Genomic DNA, 19567 nt, shown 5'->3' with positions numbered 1-19567 from the left:
TGGAATGTCCAGGGAAGGCAGTCCATAGGGATAGAAAGTAGGTTAGTGGTTGTCTAGAGCTAAAAAATGAGGGGGGACTGTAACGGGTTTAGCATTTCTTTTTATGGTGATGAAAATGTTCTAAAATCGACTGTGGTGATAGATGCACAACTCTGTGGATATACAAAAGCCATTAAATTGGGCACTTTACATGGGTAAATTATATGGTATGTGAATTATATCTCAATAAAGCTGATACCAAAAAATCCTTAAAAACAGACCTTTCCAATATATTTTTTAAATCTCCAAACAATGCATATATAAAGGCAATCCAATTCATTTTAAGAACTTCACTAATTAATGCAAGAAAGGTAGAAATGTAGTTACTAAGTTTTAATAAATAACGTTGCATAATCAGTAGATACAACTGAAAAATGAGTAATGACACTCAGTGAAGGCCTAGAATGTGCCACCTCGTATGGGCAGCTTCCACTTGGACCCAGTGTATCTTCTTTAGCTGCAGCAGCCATTAATCCATGTATCTAAATAAACTGGGTTTATCACAGGCCTTAGAATCACTACATCACTCAGAGTTGAGCCAAGATGTCAAAAGAAAATAGAGAATATGTAAATATTTTTCCCACTGAGAGAAAATGATTTTGGGACTCTTTAATAAGTAATAAACAAACGTTAACTCAAAATATTACTTGTATATCACTTTGATCTTTATTTTGTGTATATTTTTAATGTACAAATTATATATAACACAGTTGTACAATAGATTAAATAAAATAAATAACTCACAATTGAGAGTGTAAGCCCAAAACCTTTCCGCTGACATGATCAGAGAACATAAGGACCAAGGCTGGAGTGGGGAGTTGAAAGCTGGGAACATCCCATCTTTCCCCCACCCTACTACATAATTTTGAGCAAGGGATGCAACTGTGGGTGACCGAGCCACAGTCAGCCACCCCGAGAGGAAGGAGGTCCTTGCCTGCAAGGCTCCAAGGAGCCTGAACCTGGAACAGAGGACAAGGAAGTACAAGGTGGACACCCACTTGTCCTCATGGCCTCACAGCTCCTGCTGCTCTGTCCAGGTCTGCCTGTTTCCCACCAGCTGGCCAGTCCTCCTGTCTCCCCAGCTTAGATGATTCGGGGCTAGACTGCTTGGTGTGGCTGCCTGCCCCTGCTCTCCTGGGCAGAACCTCAAAGCCAGCCTCTGGGTCAGGTAAACACACACACCAACCTAGCCTGGAACTGCTTCTTTCCCAGGCAGGGTTAGAGCAGGAAGGAGGGGTGACACTGCTTATAGCAGGCATCATGCCTGATAGGTCTCCTACAGTAGACAAAATAAGAAATGCTAGAATTGGCAGGGTCCCCTGAACAGGCCATCTTCTCCATCCTGCTTTCTGCAGCCAGAGATATCAACTCTGCCCATTTAGGGGCCTCAAGGTCCCACTAGGTGGGAGTCAGAGGCCTAGATTTTCATCCAGCTCTGCACAAGGAGCCTGGCCTCTGCAGTTCTGTGCATACAGCACATAGGCACTTTGCAGGTCCTTGCAGGGATGAAGAGAGAGTGTCATGAGGTAAATATGAATATTCCAGAAAGAAGGATGACAATACATGTGAGTACATCAGATGACAAGCCCAACAACCAAGTTGAGACTTCTTAGTGATCTTTCTGAGAAGTTCCTTCTGTTCGGGCTGCAATGGAAAAGCATCCAGGAGCACCCCTTCCTTCCTGAGCCAGAGGTGTCCTTGAATGTTGTCTCCAATATTACAGGATAGGTATTCCTGACACCCTGGGGACACACACAACATAGACTCACTGATTACTTGGAGCTGGAAGGAAACCCAGCTACTACTAGCCAGTCCTAACTCCCATTTTACATGCAAGGGAAGAGGCACCCAAGAGTGGGGAGTGACCTGCCTAAGTTCACACAGATACATAGGCACAAATGCATTTCTCATGATACAAGCCAGTGTTCCTGAGGTGGCCTGCAATTAAGAATTATGGAAAAATAATAATAGCTCCCCCAAAAGCTTTCCACATATTATCTAGAGCAGTATTTTCAAGCTGTAAGTCATGGCTTGATTTTCTTGGAAAATCACTTTAGTAAATTGAAACCATGATAAAGTACAGACTAGGATAGGATCTATCAAAGTATATCACTTAAGAATGAGGGTGAGTATTGTTGTCTGAAACTGTTTCATTTTTATAGGCAGAAACATACACGTCTATCAGCACTGAGTATTTACCTACTAGTTTACTATAAAATTAATTTCTTACTGAAATCATCTTCAAAAAAGCATAAAAGTGGGGCAGCCCAGGTGGCTCAGCAGTTTAGCACTGCCTTCAGCCCAGGGCATGATCCTGGAGACCTGGGATCGAGTCCCACGTCAGGCTCCCTGCATGGAGCCTGCTTCTCCCTCTGCCTGTGTCTCTGCCTGTCTCTCTCTCTCTCTCTCTCTCTCTCTGTGTGTGTGTGTGTTTCTCATGAATAAATAAAATCCTTAAAAAAAAAAAAAAAGCAGGGGATCCCTGGGTGGCTCAGTGGTTTAGTCCCTGCCTTTGGCCCAGAGCGTGATCCTGGAGTCCCGGGATCAAGTCCCACATCGGGCTCCCAGCATGGAGCCTGCTTCTCCCTCTGCCTGTGTCTCTGCCTCTCTCTCTCTCTCTCTGTCTCTCATGAATAAATAAATAAAATCTTTTAAAAAATAGCACAAAAGCCAGTGATCTGAGGATAAACTATTCAAAAAGCAACATGATGGAAAGACAACTTCCTTATGCACACACAAAGGGGATAGTACTTAGGAATAGCCCAGCAGGGGTGGTCACTGGAATTACCTGAGCAGTTCCTGCCACAGGTCAGTTGATCATAAACTATCTGGTAGGCTATAGGCAGCTACAAAACCAGATGGCCCACTTTTTCACATCCCAGGCCACATCTTGCTGTCTCAAGTGAGGACATGGCAGCAGTGCCCCCCAGGATGGGCCAGGCCAGCTCCACCCAGCTCACATTCTTCTGCCCAGTGTGCTCCAACTGTTGCTCAACTTCACCAGAATCATTAGGATGTGAGAGGCCGCGGTCCCCTGTGCCTCTTAACAGTAGGGAATGTACTACCTGGATATTTGCAAGGTCTGCTACTTTTCCAGAGGTCACCCTTTTTACACATGGTAAAAGTGTCAGTATCCAGTATCCTCCTGTCTGGATGCAATGGGCTGTGGGCAACAAGGGTGTTCAGCAATGTTATGGGTCACACCCCATCACACAAACTGCAAGGGATCTTCTGTAAAGGGAATTGGTACAAATATTTCTTGAAGTAAATGATCCATTGGCAAGGGTTTGACAGTTAGTTGAGGAATTTAAGAACTGACCTTACAATTCAGAGTACAAACCTAGGAGAGCCCTTCTAGATCATCTAGTCCAAAAGTCACAAATGTTGTCTGTAAAGGGCGTAAAGGGCCAGAGAGTCAATGTGTCCACTTTGTAGACCATACAGTCCCTGTCACAACTCAGCTCCACTGTGGTACAGCAAGGGCCTCAAAGACAGGAGGTAGTGAGAGGGTGTGGCTGTGCCCATAAAGCCATATCCACAGGGACAGGCAAGGGCCATGTGACACTAGCCACAGTTGGCTGACCCTGTTCTAGTCCAATCCCCTCTTTTTATGGAATTAGAAACTGCAACCTGGAGGAGGGAGTCAGTCCTGGCCAGATAAGGACTTGCTACCTGGAGACAGCCTACACAGTTTTTTTTTTTTTACCAAGTAAAGTCATGCTCTTGAGACATGGAATGCCTGCCTCTTTCTTGCCCAACAGGAAATCTTGGATTAGATTTAAGATTAAAGCACTGGGACCAAAAGTCAGGCAGACTTAAGTTCAAATTCAGGCATTGCCCTAAAATTACCTAAGTTTTCTAAACATCAGTCTTTCTCATTGGAAAGTGAACAATAAAACTGCATTCAGCTAGGATTGTCCTGAACTATGTAAAGATAATGATGAACAAGGTGAATATATAGGGGTAGATGTGAGCATGTTGAGGTGAAGGTGAACAGGATGAACTACTTAGGCAAAGGTAACAAGGAGAGGTATGTAAAAAGCCTAGATGTAATGAGTGTTCAGTAAATGCCAGCTGTCATCTCCCATCCCTCGTCTGAATTCTCACACCTCTTGTCAAGCTCCCCGGTAATCCACCCCCTACCATACTTAAAAGGACCAAAGATAATATAGGTGAACTTTGAAAACTATAAGATGCTGAGTGAGATGGCATCATACCCTTCTAGATCTAATCCACTCCTTTTTCCCATTCAGATGTCTCTTTCCATGAATATAGTACACTCATCTCCACCTACATTCATCTGTCACCTATTTATGGAGTACATTTAGGACCAAAACTACTAAGCAAGTTGTCATACATATGTTCTCATCATATGATTCCAGTCACTTTCAAAGACATCATCTATTCTCTTTACATACTCAAATCCTATGTCTGTTTCCTGAATCAAGTATTATTTTCTCCAGGATGGTGCCCTTGTCCTACTGTCTCCTGATCCTCAGCACCATTCTCACCTCTGATCATTCCTATATCACAGGGACTGAAATCCTGGGAATTATATCTTATTCTCTCAACCAGGGAAGCTTCTGGTCTAGCTTATGCCATTATGCCACTGGAAGATGAAATCTGGAAGATGGAAGAGAAAGGATAAAGTATCGTTCTTCTCTAATAGCAATGAATAGGTGTATGACCAGACAGCAGACACAGGTTTCATGGTATTTAGGCAAGCTCCCAGAAATCACCTGCTTTAATTCAGCAGGTAGTGGATTTCCCAGTGGTGACCTCCTACAATTCCAGCACTTTCTAATTTTTCTCAAATCCAGGAGTGTTTCTCCTGTTGTACCCTCAACCCTGCCAACAATTTTATGAGCATATAATTCCTCATATTATATCTTTTTCTATTAAAATATAGAGTAGTTTTATTTTTTATTTTTTTTAACATAGAGTAGTTTTAGAGATTTATTTATTCATGAGAGACACAGAGAAAGAGAAAGAGGCAGAGACACAGGCAGAGGGAGAAGCAGGCTCCACGCAGGGAGCCTGATGTGGGACTCGATCCCAGGTCTCCAGGATCAGGGGCCCCGTTGAGCCACCGGGGCTGCCCCAGAATAGTTTTAGACCAAACTTTGACTGATACAGTCATTGGAGCCCTGAAATGAGTTTTCACCATGAAAATTAAATATGGAATTAGCTTAACAGCTGTGTGGCAGGCATGCAGAAACCAGGATCAGAGTCTAGAAAAATGGCACCCCATATTCTGTGGTGGTAAAGCACTTGGTAAAACTGCCACCTGCAATAACTTGGAAACCACCTGCCTACCAACCAGAGGGCTTCAGGGTAACTAATTGGAAAGAACCAGTGTGGTTGTGCTTGCTTCAGCAACACATGTACTAAAAATTGGAAAGAACCAGTAAGGTAGAGTGCATCGGCCACTACTGGCTTTTTCTGGGCGAGATATATAAGATAAGAGACCAAGAGAGACCTGACCAATGAGTAAGCAGAATGAAAGGAAATATAGTCTGGAAATTTGGGTGTTGAAAGGTTGGAAAACCCAACTATTTCTAAAGTCAGAAGTCCAGTAAACTTCTCAGCTGAACAATTCAGTCTTTCACCAATGATCACGTTAAGGGTATTGTTTCCCTAATAATTTTCTTGAATAATAACAAAATGGCCACCATTAAGTTGATAAGAAAGAGGAATGATTATTGTGAATAATAATTAGTAAAAATAATAATGGAGGAAAAAAGAAAAATAATAGTAGTAATAATGTCTAGGAAATATGCTCTGGATGTGTTACTAACACAGAACTAATATGGAAATAATGGACTTGGGTATTCTTCCAGAAGGCAGAATCATGGTTGTGATGGTTTTAAATGTGTAAACTTGCTTCTAACAAATAGAATAAGGTGATGGAATAATGTATGACTTTTGAAATAAAGCATTTTAAAAAGGCATTGTGGCTTCCTTCTTTCTCTCTTAGATAGCTCACTCTAGGAAGCTAGCTGCCATGGAGGAGAACACATAAGTAGTCCTACGAACTGTATCATGAGCAACTGAGACCGCTCATCAACAGCCAGAGAGGAACTGAGGCCTCAAACCTACGGTTGTGTGGGTTAGCAACTCCTGCAGCCTTAGTCAAGCCTTCAGATGACAACAGCCCCAGTCAACATACTAACTGAAACCTTAGGGGAGACCCTGAGCCAGAACCACTCATGAAAGCTACTTCTAGATTCCTGACCCTCAGAAACTATAATATAAGTATGCATTTATTGCTTTCAGTTGTAAATGTTAAGATATTTTGCTATGCAGCAATAGATAATTAATACAATGATCAAATCAAAAGGTGGGGGGAGGGGCTCTTCACAATCTCTGTCCACTAGGAGTTTAAAACTCCTGAAGGCCTACTGCTTTTCAATTTGTGTTCAGTTCTAGACGAACTTGGCAGATATGAACTTCTGTGATTATCCTGTTTTTGTTCTACCCTTCATGTTCAGTTTATGAGGATGTGGAAAGACATGTATTTTAGTCTTTAGGGCATTAGACCATAAGCAGCTACATGCAGACTGGTGGGGAGGACTGCACATCTTTTGTGTGTGATCATTAAACTGGATGCAGAGACTGGATGGGATTATGGGATGTGGGAGAAATAAATGTGGGAGAAAGATAAAACAGGTATTTAGTGACCAGAAGGATAGACTATGGCAAACACAGTAATACTATGTATTTCCCAAATCCCATTTTTCTTCTCATCTCAGACACATAGCTGAGTTCTATTTCCTAGTCTCTCTGTAGTTAGTAGGGCTAAACAGTTCTGACTAAGGGAACATGGGTAGAAATGTCCATAGCACTTCCAGGTCTGGCCCCTAAAAAGTCTTCTGAGCCATTATTCTTGCTTTATTTCCTCACTAGCTGTCCATATGCAGTGCATCCAGGGGAGGACTCAAAGGCCCAGGTTATTGCAAATCTTCTACAGGGAAGCAGCCTGGGTCCCTGCATGTATCATGCACATGCATGTACACGTACTCACACACACATTCACATACACACTTGACTACCAAGTAAGATAGAAATAATTTTTTTTCTTTTTTAAGTTTTATTTAAAATCAATTATTAACATATAGTGGTGTATTATTAGTTTCAGAGGTAGAGTTCAGTGATTCATCAGTTGCATATAATATCCAGTATTCATTACATCAAGTGCCTTCCTTTATGCCCATCACCCAATTACTCCATCCTCCCACCCACCTTCCCTCCAGCAACCCTCTGTTTGTTTCCTATAGTTAAGAGTCTCTTATGGTTTTTTTCCCTCTCTGATTTCATCTTATTTTGCTTTTCCCTCCTTTCTCCTATGTTTCACAAATTTTCATGTCATCCTTGCACAGAAGCCATGCTAATCTTCTCTGTATCATTCCAATTTTAGTATATGTGCTGCCAAAGTGAGCACTAGAAATAAGTTTTTATTTGAGTATTTGTTATAGCAGTTACCTGCCATTACTAAAACAATTTAACTCCTCTGCTCTGAACTGCAATTTTACCAAGAGCTGGAGCCAAACTATTTCACAATTATATACGCAGGCAACCCTTGAGTTACAGCAATCCATATTTACAATTCTCTGACAACCACCCTATGATATTAGCTATGGGATGGTAAAACCAGAAGAATATAAAACCATATATCCCAGGAGGGCTTTTGTCATGGCCTGACACTGCCCTCTCCTTTAGTGGTTAAGAGCATAGACTCAAATTACTTAATTTAGTTCTCATATCATCCATGTAAGAAATGAGTTATTATCAACAGTTTGCTACATCTGAGAAAGTCAAGACACTAGGAGGCCTGGAGACTTGCCCAAAGTCATAGTATTTCTATCCAGCTCTTCTGACTTCAAATCCAGTGGTCTCTCCCACATATCATAATGCAAGGGAAAAAGAAAGCCCATCTGTGGCCTTGGGGTTCTCTATCTCTCTCTGCAAGTTTTATTGCCATATGACTTCAAACATGTAAAAATAACAGACAAGATAAGCACACATCACTCTTCTTCCCAGTTCTAACAAGTCCCTTCCCAGACACAGATGATTCCATTCCCAGCTGGAAATGCTTTCCTGGAGCAGGAATTTGAATTTCCCGTGGGAACAGATACTCCTACCCTCCTATCCCATCCTTCTATGTGTAGAATCTACAGGGTTCTTCCCATCCCTGTTAGGCCAAGGAGAGGTACCACTACAACATTCCTCTGGGGAGAAGAACCTTCAAACTGCAGTAATCTGGACTTTATCTGCTTTGAGAGGTTAATACAGACCTAAACCTCCAGTCACTAAGCAAATGAGCCAACTGTTAAAATTGTCTTTCCCAGTTCCTGATCCAATAGAACGTATCTGTCCTGTAGTGACACTAGAATTACCACAAAGTTGGAACAGGATTCGCAGGGAAACTCAATTACAGATTGCAGAAGCTGTAGTATTCATTAGCAGGTCTTGTCAGTGGCCCTAATAGTGCAAATACATGCATCCCTCATCTGGGTACAAGGGAAACCAAACATGTGCCTTCTGAAACAGATGGATGCTAGAAGCTGGATAAAGCATCATTCCAACAAAAAGCAGTTTTTACACCTGCCAGCAGCCAGAGATTGGATCTCAGAGGCCAGACAACCAATGAGCTTTTGCCTCCATGATGTAATGCTTCCAACGTGGAATCTTACTGGGTGAAGGACTTGTCACTCACTCATCAAAGTTTACAGGGATGAAATCTGTGGAATCCAGGGTTTTCTCTCATAGTGAGAGGCTCAGTGAAGCTCTGGTTGAACTCTTGCTGTTTTTCTCTCCTACAATTCACTTCTGAAATTGTAGATTTCTAGGGCTTTTGTGCATTTTAGTTTGTTTAGCATAAAAAGCCCTTTGATTAATAGACTTTCCGAAGCCATAAATATTTTCTAGACATTGATGCTCCATACTTTTCAGAGTGCTGCTATTATTTTTTTCACTTCCACTTTATCCTTGGAAACAGTTGGGAGCAGAAAAATATCCCAATTGCAGTGATTCTAGAGGTGAGAACTGTTGAACCCAGGATACAGATTTTAAAACCAGAAAGGAAAGAAAGGAGCCATAAGTCTGAGTGTGGCTCTGGAAATATTTTCTGGGCTGTCAATCGAACCACTCCCACCTACACATGTCCCATTTCATTGTGCATTAACTCAGCAGCTTGCTGCCACACCCAGGCCGGTGCTGGTCAAGGGCCTGTGTGCAGTACAGTGTGGTAGGAGATTGAGCCCGCTGGGCTGGTCTCCAATCCCAGAGGCCACATGACCTTGAGTAAGTCCGTATGTCAGTGTGAGCTTCAGCTTTTACACTGTAAAGTGAGCCTACCAATATCTCCCTGGCAGAGGGGTTGTCAGGATTAGAGGAGGGCATGCACATGAGTCCCTGGCACAAAGCTTGTGTTCAGAAAATAGTGGAATAGCGGCTTCAAAAGGTGTCTGTCCCAGCAATGGGCTTCAGGAGGGCTGGGAGTTCTAGTCAGTGATAAGGCATCAGGGAGCATCCACAGAAGGCGGGGACAAGGCAACTTCCTGGTGCTGACCAGGTAGCCTCATGCAGATTGAAGACCATTTTTCCAAGAACATAGGCTCAGCATTGCCCATGTGAAGTTCCACAGTGTCCCTAAAGCAGAGGAGCCCCACCAGCATGGCAGTCACACTTTCCAAGAAGGTTGTGTGTGGAACCAACTACTTTCCACCCAGGAATGTGTCCACAGGAACTTCACTGAACCAGACTGCCTTGTACTTGAAACTCCAGGCACATGTAGGGGATGCCGATGCATTGAGAAAAGTGGGAAAGGAGTAAAAGGAGAAAATGTGCCTGATCTCTTTTGACCAAAAACTATACTTCTTCAGTTTAGCATGGTTTTAGATCTCAATATTCAAAAGCACCAGGCAGATGAGGCCCGGAAGTATACATTCCTTACAATCTGAGGACAAATGGAGATAACATTCTCAAGAGAAGTGGCGTGTGAGCCAGAAAGGTCCAGTCAAGGCCTCTGGGGAGAGAGAATGAGGCCAGTGGCAGGAGGGTACAAGTCCAGAGGGTGGGGAAGGAGACCTGAGATCAAAGACTGGCCCTAGCCCTCCCCCATCCCTATCCCTCTGGCCTCCCTCCACACCCTCTACCCAGCCACTAAGACAGCTGCCCTGCCAGTCCTGTACCAGCTCATGCAAGGAAACAAAAAAATGCCATGATCACAGAATCGCCTCAGAAACCGAAAACCCTGCCAGTTTTTTGCCCAGGGAAAAGTAGGGATTAGGTAGAGGGTTCAGCCCTGGCCTTTCCCCAGGCTACCATCAGTGAGCTTGTAAATACGACCATACCCCACCTTGGGAGATACAAAGCATTAAGGGTGAAACCATGGCATGTCACGCTTAGGATCAGAAGCTCATCTGAAATTTTCAAGATGTTCTCCTTAATACAGTCATCTGGATGATATGGAGGAGCTTCGATAACTTCTCTGAGCGATAAAATTAGTCATGCTGCACTGCAAGGCTGTTTCCAATTTACGCTGCTTACATTCAAGCTTTCCCAACATTTGGCACATGCATATTTTAGTGCCTTCTGCCTTTAACAATGTGTCTCTCATAGGCTTACTACTTGGGAGGCTCAGAAGAGACACAAAGACACAGGATCAGGAGCTCTCCTCCATCATAAAAGCCACAGCTGACTCCCTGCCATTCTGAGCATGCAAATTCTGCAATGGCCACCACCTTGAGCAATGGAATAGTTTTTTCTTTCACAAATGGGGACTCTGATATTTGGAGAGGACTTTCTCAAAGCTGCACAAATACTAAGTGATAGAACATAGATTTCAGTCTAGCCTGTCTGGCTCCAAAGCCAAGTATTTTTCTCCTATGTAGTCACAAATTCAGAGGCATGTCTATCATTTGCTAATTGACATTGTGTCAATCAGCCTCCATGCAGAGCTAGTGTCCCATTCCCAAGTCAGGTCAGACTGAGGACACTAAGCCACTCAGTCCCTCTTGCTTTGCAATGATAATGGGCAAATCACAAATTGCAAATTGGCTCCTCCTCCATGCTTTAGCACTGTTTTTGGGTAGGTCGTGGCCAGGCACCAAAAGGAGAAACAGCTAGGTGAGTCAACTGTTGAGGTGTCCTCTCCCCTCTGCTCCAACAATAGGCAAGGAGCCCTTTAGATGTTCTGAAATGCCTGTCCTCTTCCTTTTCCTTCCAAACTTCACTCTTGCCATTTTTTGGCTGAACCCCCTTGAGGTCTTCAAATTCATCTACCATAAGCCTCTCCTGGCTGTCTCTTGCAGTATTCAATGTGGCCAGACTCCTAAGTCTTATCCTATTTCTGAATTCCATAACTCAAAGATATGTGGATTACCTGAGAAAAGCCTTCCTCAGCACTCTGTGGCAGAAGTAAGTGCCCACCATCTTCTCCTCCACTTTTATGAACTAAAGAGGATCAGAAAGACAGGTCAGCGTACTTAGAGACAGGACGTAAGGATTCCCACAGGCCAGACCCCAGCAGCAGGGCAGATTTCCTCTAGGGACATCTGCCCCCAAACTCTCTGGACCCTGAGCAGCTCTCACCTGAACAATTTCTAGGAATGATCCTTGTGGATTCTGGTGAGAGGTCATAGACTCTCAAACAATAAAACTTCATCCCTCTGCTAAATATCAATCATGTGCTAAATGCTATACAGAACATACACTGACCTTCAGCTGTCCCAATATCTGAATTTCAAATGTCATCCTCTGAGAACATGCAGATTGCTAAGCATCCATGGTAGGGCACTCTGTAGGCCCTCAACAGATGAGCTCCCAAGTGGGCTAGCCCTATACTCACTGCAGGTCTTACCATGCAGCATGTCTCCCCTGACAATTGGCTGCAATCCTACTTCTCTTTCCAGGCCAGGGTGGAGAGTACTCTTGAAATGGACATTAGTCTCTGCTACAGAGAGAAACAGTATGATATCACTTCATGTTATGGCTTTTCCCAGGGTAGAGGGTTGTGCACTATGTACCATAAAAGAACTATCTTTCCCTTCCCATCTATTACAGGATTATTATAGAACCCTGCTCTTGGGATGCCTGAGTGGGTCAGTGTTTGAGCATCGGCCTTTGGCTCAGGGAGTGATCCCGGGGTCCTGGGATCGAGTCCCACCATCAAGCTCCCTGCAGGGAGCCTGCTTCTCCCTCTGCCTATGTTTCTGCCTCTCTCTATGATGAATAAATAAAATCTTAAAAAAAAAAAAAAGAACCCCTGCTCTTGTCTTTTCTTCTGCCTTGTTAATTAGGCTCTATTTTTAAAGGATCTTTACTGCTGATGACAAGTCAGACCAGCAGGTACTTGTGTCAAAGGGTCTAGGGCAGGATTTTTTTTTTTTTTTTCCCTACAGAGAGGCTGCAACAATTTATTCCTGGTCAGACTCCTACTAAACCACAGAAAATCATTGTTGCCTTCAAGGTATTGGATTGTAAATTTCAGTTTTGTAAAGATATTTTTGTTACGTCTCATACAATTTTACACACAAGAACCCTAATTTATTAGCTCTCTCAACTCCCCAGCAACAAAGGTGACACATACCTGTCTGTCTTATGACTGCCTAGTGACAGTACAAATTAAGGGCAGAACCCAAAGAATATCTAAAGATCCCACCTCTTCATGAGTGAGTCCTTTCTAAAGACTTCTTCTTAAGTATGTAAGATTTTTCTATCACTTTCCAAATCTCTTGACTGTGTCCCAAAGATGAATTCAGCCCCTTCTTATTAAGAGAGGAAGGAAGAGAGAGAGGGAGACTAAGTGATATTTTCTTTCTCAGCAGCATGAGTATGAGCCACTCCTGAACATCATCAATTCCTCACTGTGGCTTAGGGACTTAGTGGCTTCTTGAATGGCTATTTTAGAGCTAGGTAAGAAAAAATCAGGAAGGGGGTTGAATGACTACTGCAAGATCAGAAAGAAAAACAGTGGATGAATCCAGAAATAAGTCCAGGAGTCCTACTTCAGGGCAAGTCATCTCTCCTTCCATCCAAGATAGGTTTACCTAAAAGAGCTGACTTTGCCAAACATACCCAGAAATAGGCAGGGACTGCAGGCTGAAACTCATCACAAGGGATCTCTGAAGAGGACCTCTGGTCCTCTGATGTCATAGAGAACAACAAGCTCTTCATAGCTGAGCCATCACTCTGCATGACATCGCCACTTTGTAAGAATTTAAGAGCAGTTTATAGGGCTCTCCATTCCAAGACTCAGCTCTTGTTCCCTCAATGCCTCTTCCTTGTGGCTTCAAAGCTCCTACTGGGGCAAAATCAGTACAGACATTGTCTTCCCAGCAGCTTTGGGGTTATGTTTGCCAAGGAAGGGGTGGTATAAGTGTGCTTGGAGTCTGACCTTATGGCTTGAAGGTAAAAAAGAGCATGCTGGTATAACCACAATAAATGAAGTGAAGAAAGGAGCCTTGGCTTCCATTCTCAGCTGTAATTACACTGGAAACAATAGAGAGTTTTTATTATGATCCTGTGTCATTTCTTGGCCCTGTGATATATAGGTCTGGCAAGAAACCTGTTGGTCAGGAAAAGCAACTATGCTACTTAGAGTTTATTGGATCTAGCTCCCTTGTCCCCAGATCCTAGCTCTTTCACCTGAACTGAGCACCCTGCTTGAAATGTTTTATGGCAAATCCATTTAACAAGTCTAAGGGTCATCTAGGCAGAGAGGGCCTAAGTAATTTATTTCTCTAACAAACATTTACTTAGGACTTGCTAAGTTCCATATCTCATCTAAGCATTTTACATGCACTAGTTACTTAAGTCCCAAAACAGAACAACTTGGGGAGGATGCTGGAAAGATAGTGGAGTAGGAGAATCCAAGCTTGCCTCATCACACAGGTACAACTAGCTAACGCTCACATCAGCATAAATAATCCAAAAAATGACCTGAAGACTGGCAGGACAAACTCCACACTAAAGGTAGAGAAGAGGCCACATCAAAGAAGGTAGGAAGGGCAAAGATGCAGTTTGGGAGTGAAAAGAACCATGACCATCTGCACAGGAGGAAGCTGGGGTTGCAGAGAAGGGCAAGAAACAGAAAATCACACTGGGGAGCCCATTCAGGTTAGACAAATCCCCATAACATTCAGCTTTGAAAGCAGGAGGGACTGAATTTTGTGAGTTCTTATGACCAGCTGGACTTGGAGCCTGGAATTTTAAAAATCAGCATGCTTGGCTCTGGGAGAGCACAGAGGGTGTTAGGAAGCTGAGTCCCTGCCCTTAAAGAGAGAGCAGACAGCCAGTGGAGATACAGCCTGGAAGCAGCATTTTGAAAAATGCTAGAGACAGATGGTAAGGGGCATTATTTACTCATCTCAGAGCATAACCCAGAGAGGCAGAGATCATGGGGAGACCCCTTCAGGAACAAAGGAGCTGGCATGCACCATTTTCCTCCCCAACCCTTCAAACATAAACATATAGCCATCTGCAGGAACCATTACCATGCCAACACTCACTAAATAACCTGCTTACACCAAGCCCTGCTCCCCATGCTTCCACGGATCCACCCTTTCCAGTCCTGCTTACCTCAGTCCCTGTGGTGCAGTACCCCTCTCCCAGAAGACCAGCCTTGTATCTCCTGACCTATGCCTTTTATGGAGCCTCAGTTTTGGCAGCAGTGACAGCAGGTCTCATTTCACAAGTAGACCAACACATATCTTGTTAAAAAGTGCCCCACCCAGCCGGGGACCAAACACTGCCTATAACAGACAAAAAGAGCCTTGGCAGACAACTGGACTACAAGAGAGGCCAGGTCTCAGCAGGAAGGCACATGAAAAACACATAGGAGACACTCCCTGAATTGCCAAGTCCTAGGGAACAGGAGACACCACACTACAGGACATTACAGGACCTCTTCTTCATAAGGCCATTACCTTTAAGACCAAGAGACATAACTGACTTTCCTAACACAGAAACAGATGCAAAGAGACAAAATGAGGAAACAAAGGAATGTGTCCCAAATGAAAGAATAGAACCAAATTGTAGCAAGAGACCTAAGTGAAATGGATATAGGTAATATGTCTGACAGAACTTAAAGGAATGATTATCAAGATACTTACTGGACTTGAGAAAACAGTGGAGGACATCAGTGAAACCCTTAGCAAAGAGATAAAAAAAGAGGCAAGCAGAGATGAAAAACACAATAAATGAACTTGATGGAACAAATAACAGGCTAGAAAAACAAGAGGCATAAATTAATTCCTGAAAGACACACTAATGAAAAGTAATCAAGCTGAGCAAATGAGAGGGGGAAAAGTATGCAAATTGAGGACAGTCTAAGGGACTTCCGCTGAAGTTATACTCCATCAAATGTAGTAACATTTGCATTATAGGAATCCCAGAAGAGACACCAAAAGGGGGCAGAAAATACTTGAATAAATAATAGCTGAAAACTTCCCTAAATGTAGAAGGAAACATATCCAGATCCAGGAAGCACAGAAATTTCCCAATAAAATCAACCCAAGAAAGTACACACCAAGACACATAGTAATTAAGATGGCAAAAAGTAGTAATAAAGAAAAAAATTTTTAAGCAGCAAAAGAAAAGAAGACAGTTACATAGAAGGGAAACCCCATAAGGCCATCAGCAGATTTTCAGTAGAAACTTTGCTGGGCAGAAGAGAGTAGTACAATATATTCAAAGTGCTAAAAGGAGGGGATCCCTGGGTGGCGCAGCGGTTTGGCGCCTGCCTTTGGCCCAGGGCGCAATCCTGGAGACCCGGGATCGAATCCCACATCGGGCTCCCGGTGCATGGAGCCTGCTTCTCCCTCTGCCTGTGTCTCTGCACCTCTCTCTCTCTCTGTGTGTGACTATCATACATAAATAAATAAAAATTTAAAAAAAAAAGTGCTAAAAGGAAACAATATGCAGCTAAAAATATTCTATCCAGCAAGGCTGTCATTCAGAATATAAGAAGAAATAAAGAGTTCCCAGATAAACAAAAACTAAAGGAGTTCATGACCACTAAACCAGCCCTACAAGAAATATTAAAATGGGGACTCTTTGGAAATGAAAGACCATAAGGGAGAGTATAAAAAGTAAAACACACAAAGCCATAAAGATGAATATTTCTGGAAAATCAGTCAAGGGATTCATAAAATAAAAGGATACAAAATATGACACCATATATGTCAAACATGGGGGGAGAGAAGTAAAGAATGGGCTCAACCTTAAGCCACCATCAACTTAATGTAAAGTACTCTATGCAGAAGATGTTCTATACAAACCTAATGGTAACCACAAATCAAAAACCAGTAGTAGATATGCAAAGAATAAAGAGAAAGGAATCGGGATGCCTAGGTGGCTTTGTGGTTGAGTATCTGCCTTCAGCTCAGGTCATGATCCTGGGGTCCTGGGATTGAGTGCCACATCGGGCTCCCCACAGGGAGCCTGCTTCTCCCTCTGCCTGTGTCTCTGCCTCTCTGTGTCTCTCAAGAATAAATAAAATCTTTTAAAAGGAGAGAAAGAGAAAGGAATCTAAGTATATCACTAAAGAAAGCTAATAAAAAGATTAAAGAAAGCTAATAAAGCATGAAAGAAAGCAAGAGAACAAAGGATCAGAAAAAAAAAAACTACAAAACGACCATATAACAAGTTTTAAAAAATGGCAAAAAATACATATTTATCAATAATTACTTTGAATGTAAATGAACTGAAAACACCAATCAAAAGACATACGGTGACAGAATGGGTAAAAAAAATAAAAACCATCTATATGCTGCCTACAAGAGACTCATTTCAAACACCTGCAGATTGAAAGTGAGAGGATGGAGAAATACATATCATGCAAACGGGTGTCAAAAGAAAGCCAGGGTAACAATGCTTATATCATACCAAATAGACTTTAAAACAAAGACTGTTAGAAGAGAGAAAGAAGGGTACTATATAATAATAAAGGGGACAATTCAACAAGAAGATATAACAATTGTAAATGTTTCTGTACCCAACGTGGGAGCACCCAAATACATAAAACAGTTAATAGCAAACATAAAGAAGCTAATCAATAGTAATACTATAATAGTAGGGGACGTTAACACCCCACTTACATCCATGGACAGGACTAAACAGAAAAATCATCAAAGGACATGGCTTTGAATGACACACTGGACCAGATGGATTTAACAGATATATTCAGAACAGTCCTTCCTACAATAGCAGAATATGTATTCTTTTCAAGTGCACATGGAACATTCTCCAGAATAGGGCACAAAATAAGTCTCAAAAAATTCAAAATGACTGAAGTCATATCAAGCATCTTTTCTGACCACAATGCTATGAAAGTAGAAATCAACTACAAGAAAAAAACTGGAAGGACCACAAATACGTGAAGGTTAAATAATATGCCACTAAATAATGAATGGGTCAGCCTCTTGGTTGGTTCAAGGAAGAGATCAGAAATTACATGTAGACAAATGAAAATACAACGGTCCAAAATCTTTGGGACACAGCAAAAGCAGTTCTAAGAGGAAGTTTATAGCATTTCAGGCCTACCTCAAGAAGACAACAAAACAAAACAAAACAAAACAAAAACCTCAAATAAACAACCTAATCTTATACCTAAATGAGCTAGAAAAAAAGAAAAAGAAAAAGAAAAAAGAAAAACAAAACCAGCAGAAGGAAGGCAATAATAAAGAGAAGAGCAGAAATAAGTGATATAGAAACTAAGACAAAACAATAGAATAAGTCAATGAAACCAGGAGCTAGTTCTCTGAAAAGATAACAAAACTGATATACCTTTAGCCAGCCTCATCAAAAAAGAGAGAGGGAGAGGACCCAAAAAAATGAAATCACACATGAAAGAGGATAAATAACAATCAACACCACAGGAATACAAAATTGTAAGAGCATATTATGAAAAAGTATATGCCAACAAATTAGACAATCTAGAAGAAATGGATAAATTTCTAGAAACATATAAGCTACCAAAATCAAAGTACAAAGAAATAGAAATTTGAACAGACTGATTGCCAGCAAATATGTTGAATGAGTAATCAAAGAACCCCCAACAAAAAAAGTCCAGGACCAGATGGTTACCTATATATACTCTGTATATATTATCTTATTAAACCTTCACAGCACCGCTGCAGGGGAGCACTGTTATCACCACTGAAAGAGATTGAGTGAATTGCACCAGATTCACTGTTAGTGGCTGGCAGGATCAAGATGAAAAGTGAAGTCTTTATGATTCCCAAACTCTCTGATTTCTGTCCGACACCAAACTGATGCTATAAGATTTTCTTGAGTACCATCTCTGTGCTCTTTCACTCCTCCATATGCTGCCATTAAGAGCACAGGTAGGTAGAAAGATATCTTCTTTCCATCTTTGTAGCCAAAGATGTAGCTCTTCTCTCAAATGCTGTAGGTGGAAGTATAAATCAACACGACCTTTTTGGAGAGCAACTTGATAACATCCACCCAAATTATAAATATGTATATTTTTGACCCAGCAATTATATTGGAATTCCAGGCATTTCTCCACCAGATAAAGTTTTAAAAATATACAATGGTATCATTGCATAAAAATATTGATTTCAGTATTGTCTTTAGTAGCAAAAGAACTGGGAAAAAACAAGGCTAAAAGGAAGAGGCTGCTAAAATAAATACTGGAACATCCATATAGCAAAATACCCTGTATCCGTTGAAAACAACATGAGTTATCTCTATATGCCAAGGAAAAATGTCTGGCTTATATGGATAAGTGGAAACAAAACAATAATATGTACAGATTATTTCTCATTTGTGAAAGAAAAGCATACATATGCATATCATATATGTATATAATATATATTATGTGTAAATTATTGGAAAGGATTCCCAGCAAAGTGTTAAGTGGGCAATTTCAGAAGAACCTTTTATTTAATAACTATTGATTATTAATTTGTACAATAAGTACAAATTATTTATATAAATAAAAGTTAATTTTTGAAAATATGCTGCTGCAGCTCTGTACTTGAATGCAATGTTCTGATTAAACCTGATCTCTGATAATATCTTATAATTCCACTGTGAAAAATATATTATATTTAAATTCACTCTGTGGATTGCTAACTGTTAACAGCATGTCTCTTGGTCAGCCTGGAATTGCTGCAAAGGACAGGCTTTGGTGGATTAACACAGCCTCAGATCAGCCATGTAAGAGCTCACCTTACTGTCCTACAGATTAGCTATGCCTCATTCGCATTTGCTCTTGGGCATTTTGAGGACAGCTCCAGGGATGCCAAAAGCACTTGGAACTTGATATTAAAAGGAACCCTAGGGACACCTGGGTGGCTCAGCAGTTAAGCAACTGCCTTCGGCTCAGGTCGTGATCCTGGAGACCTAGGATTGAGTTCCGCATTGGGCCCCTGCATGGAGCCTACTTTTCCTTCTGCTCTATGTCTCTGACTCTCTCTCTCCGTGTCTCTCATGAATAAAAATAAATAAAATCTTTTTTAAAAAAGGAACCCCAAAACCCATGTCAGTTCTAGAATAG

General features: G+C 41.8%; 1 non-coding gene across 1 annotated transcript; it reads right to left on the bottom strand.

Annotated features, from left to right (window-relative positions):
* Window positions 1–7373: 7373 nt before the first annotated feature.
* Window positions 7374–7480, bottom strand: LOC112927423 (U6 spliceosomal RNA). The gene has a single exon (XR_003236530.1). It is a non-coding gene; the product is annotated as a U6 spliceosomal RNA (small nuclear RNA).
* Window positions 7481–19567: the final 12087 nt, after the last annotated feature.

The sequence above is a fragment of the Vulpes vulpes genome, chromosome 4 (assembly GCF_048418805.1).
Source record: "Vulpes vulpes isolate BD-2025 chromosome 4, VulVul3, whole genome shotgun sequence".
NCBI classification, from domain to species: domain Eukaryota; kingdom Metazoa; phylum Chordata; class Mammalia; order Carnivora; family Canidae; genus Vulpes; species Vulpes vulpes.
This window is presented reverse-complemented; position numbering and strand designations above follow the sequence as displayed.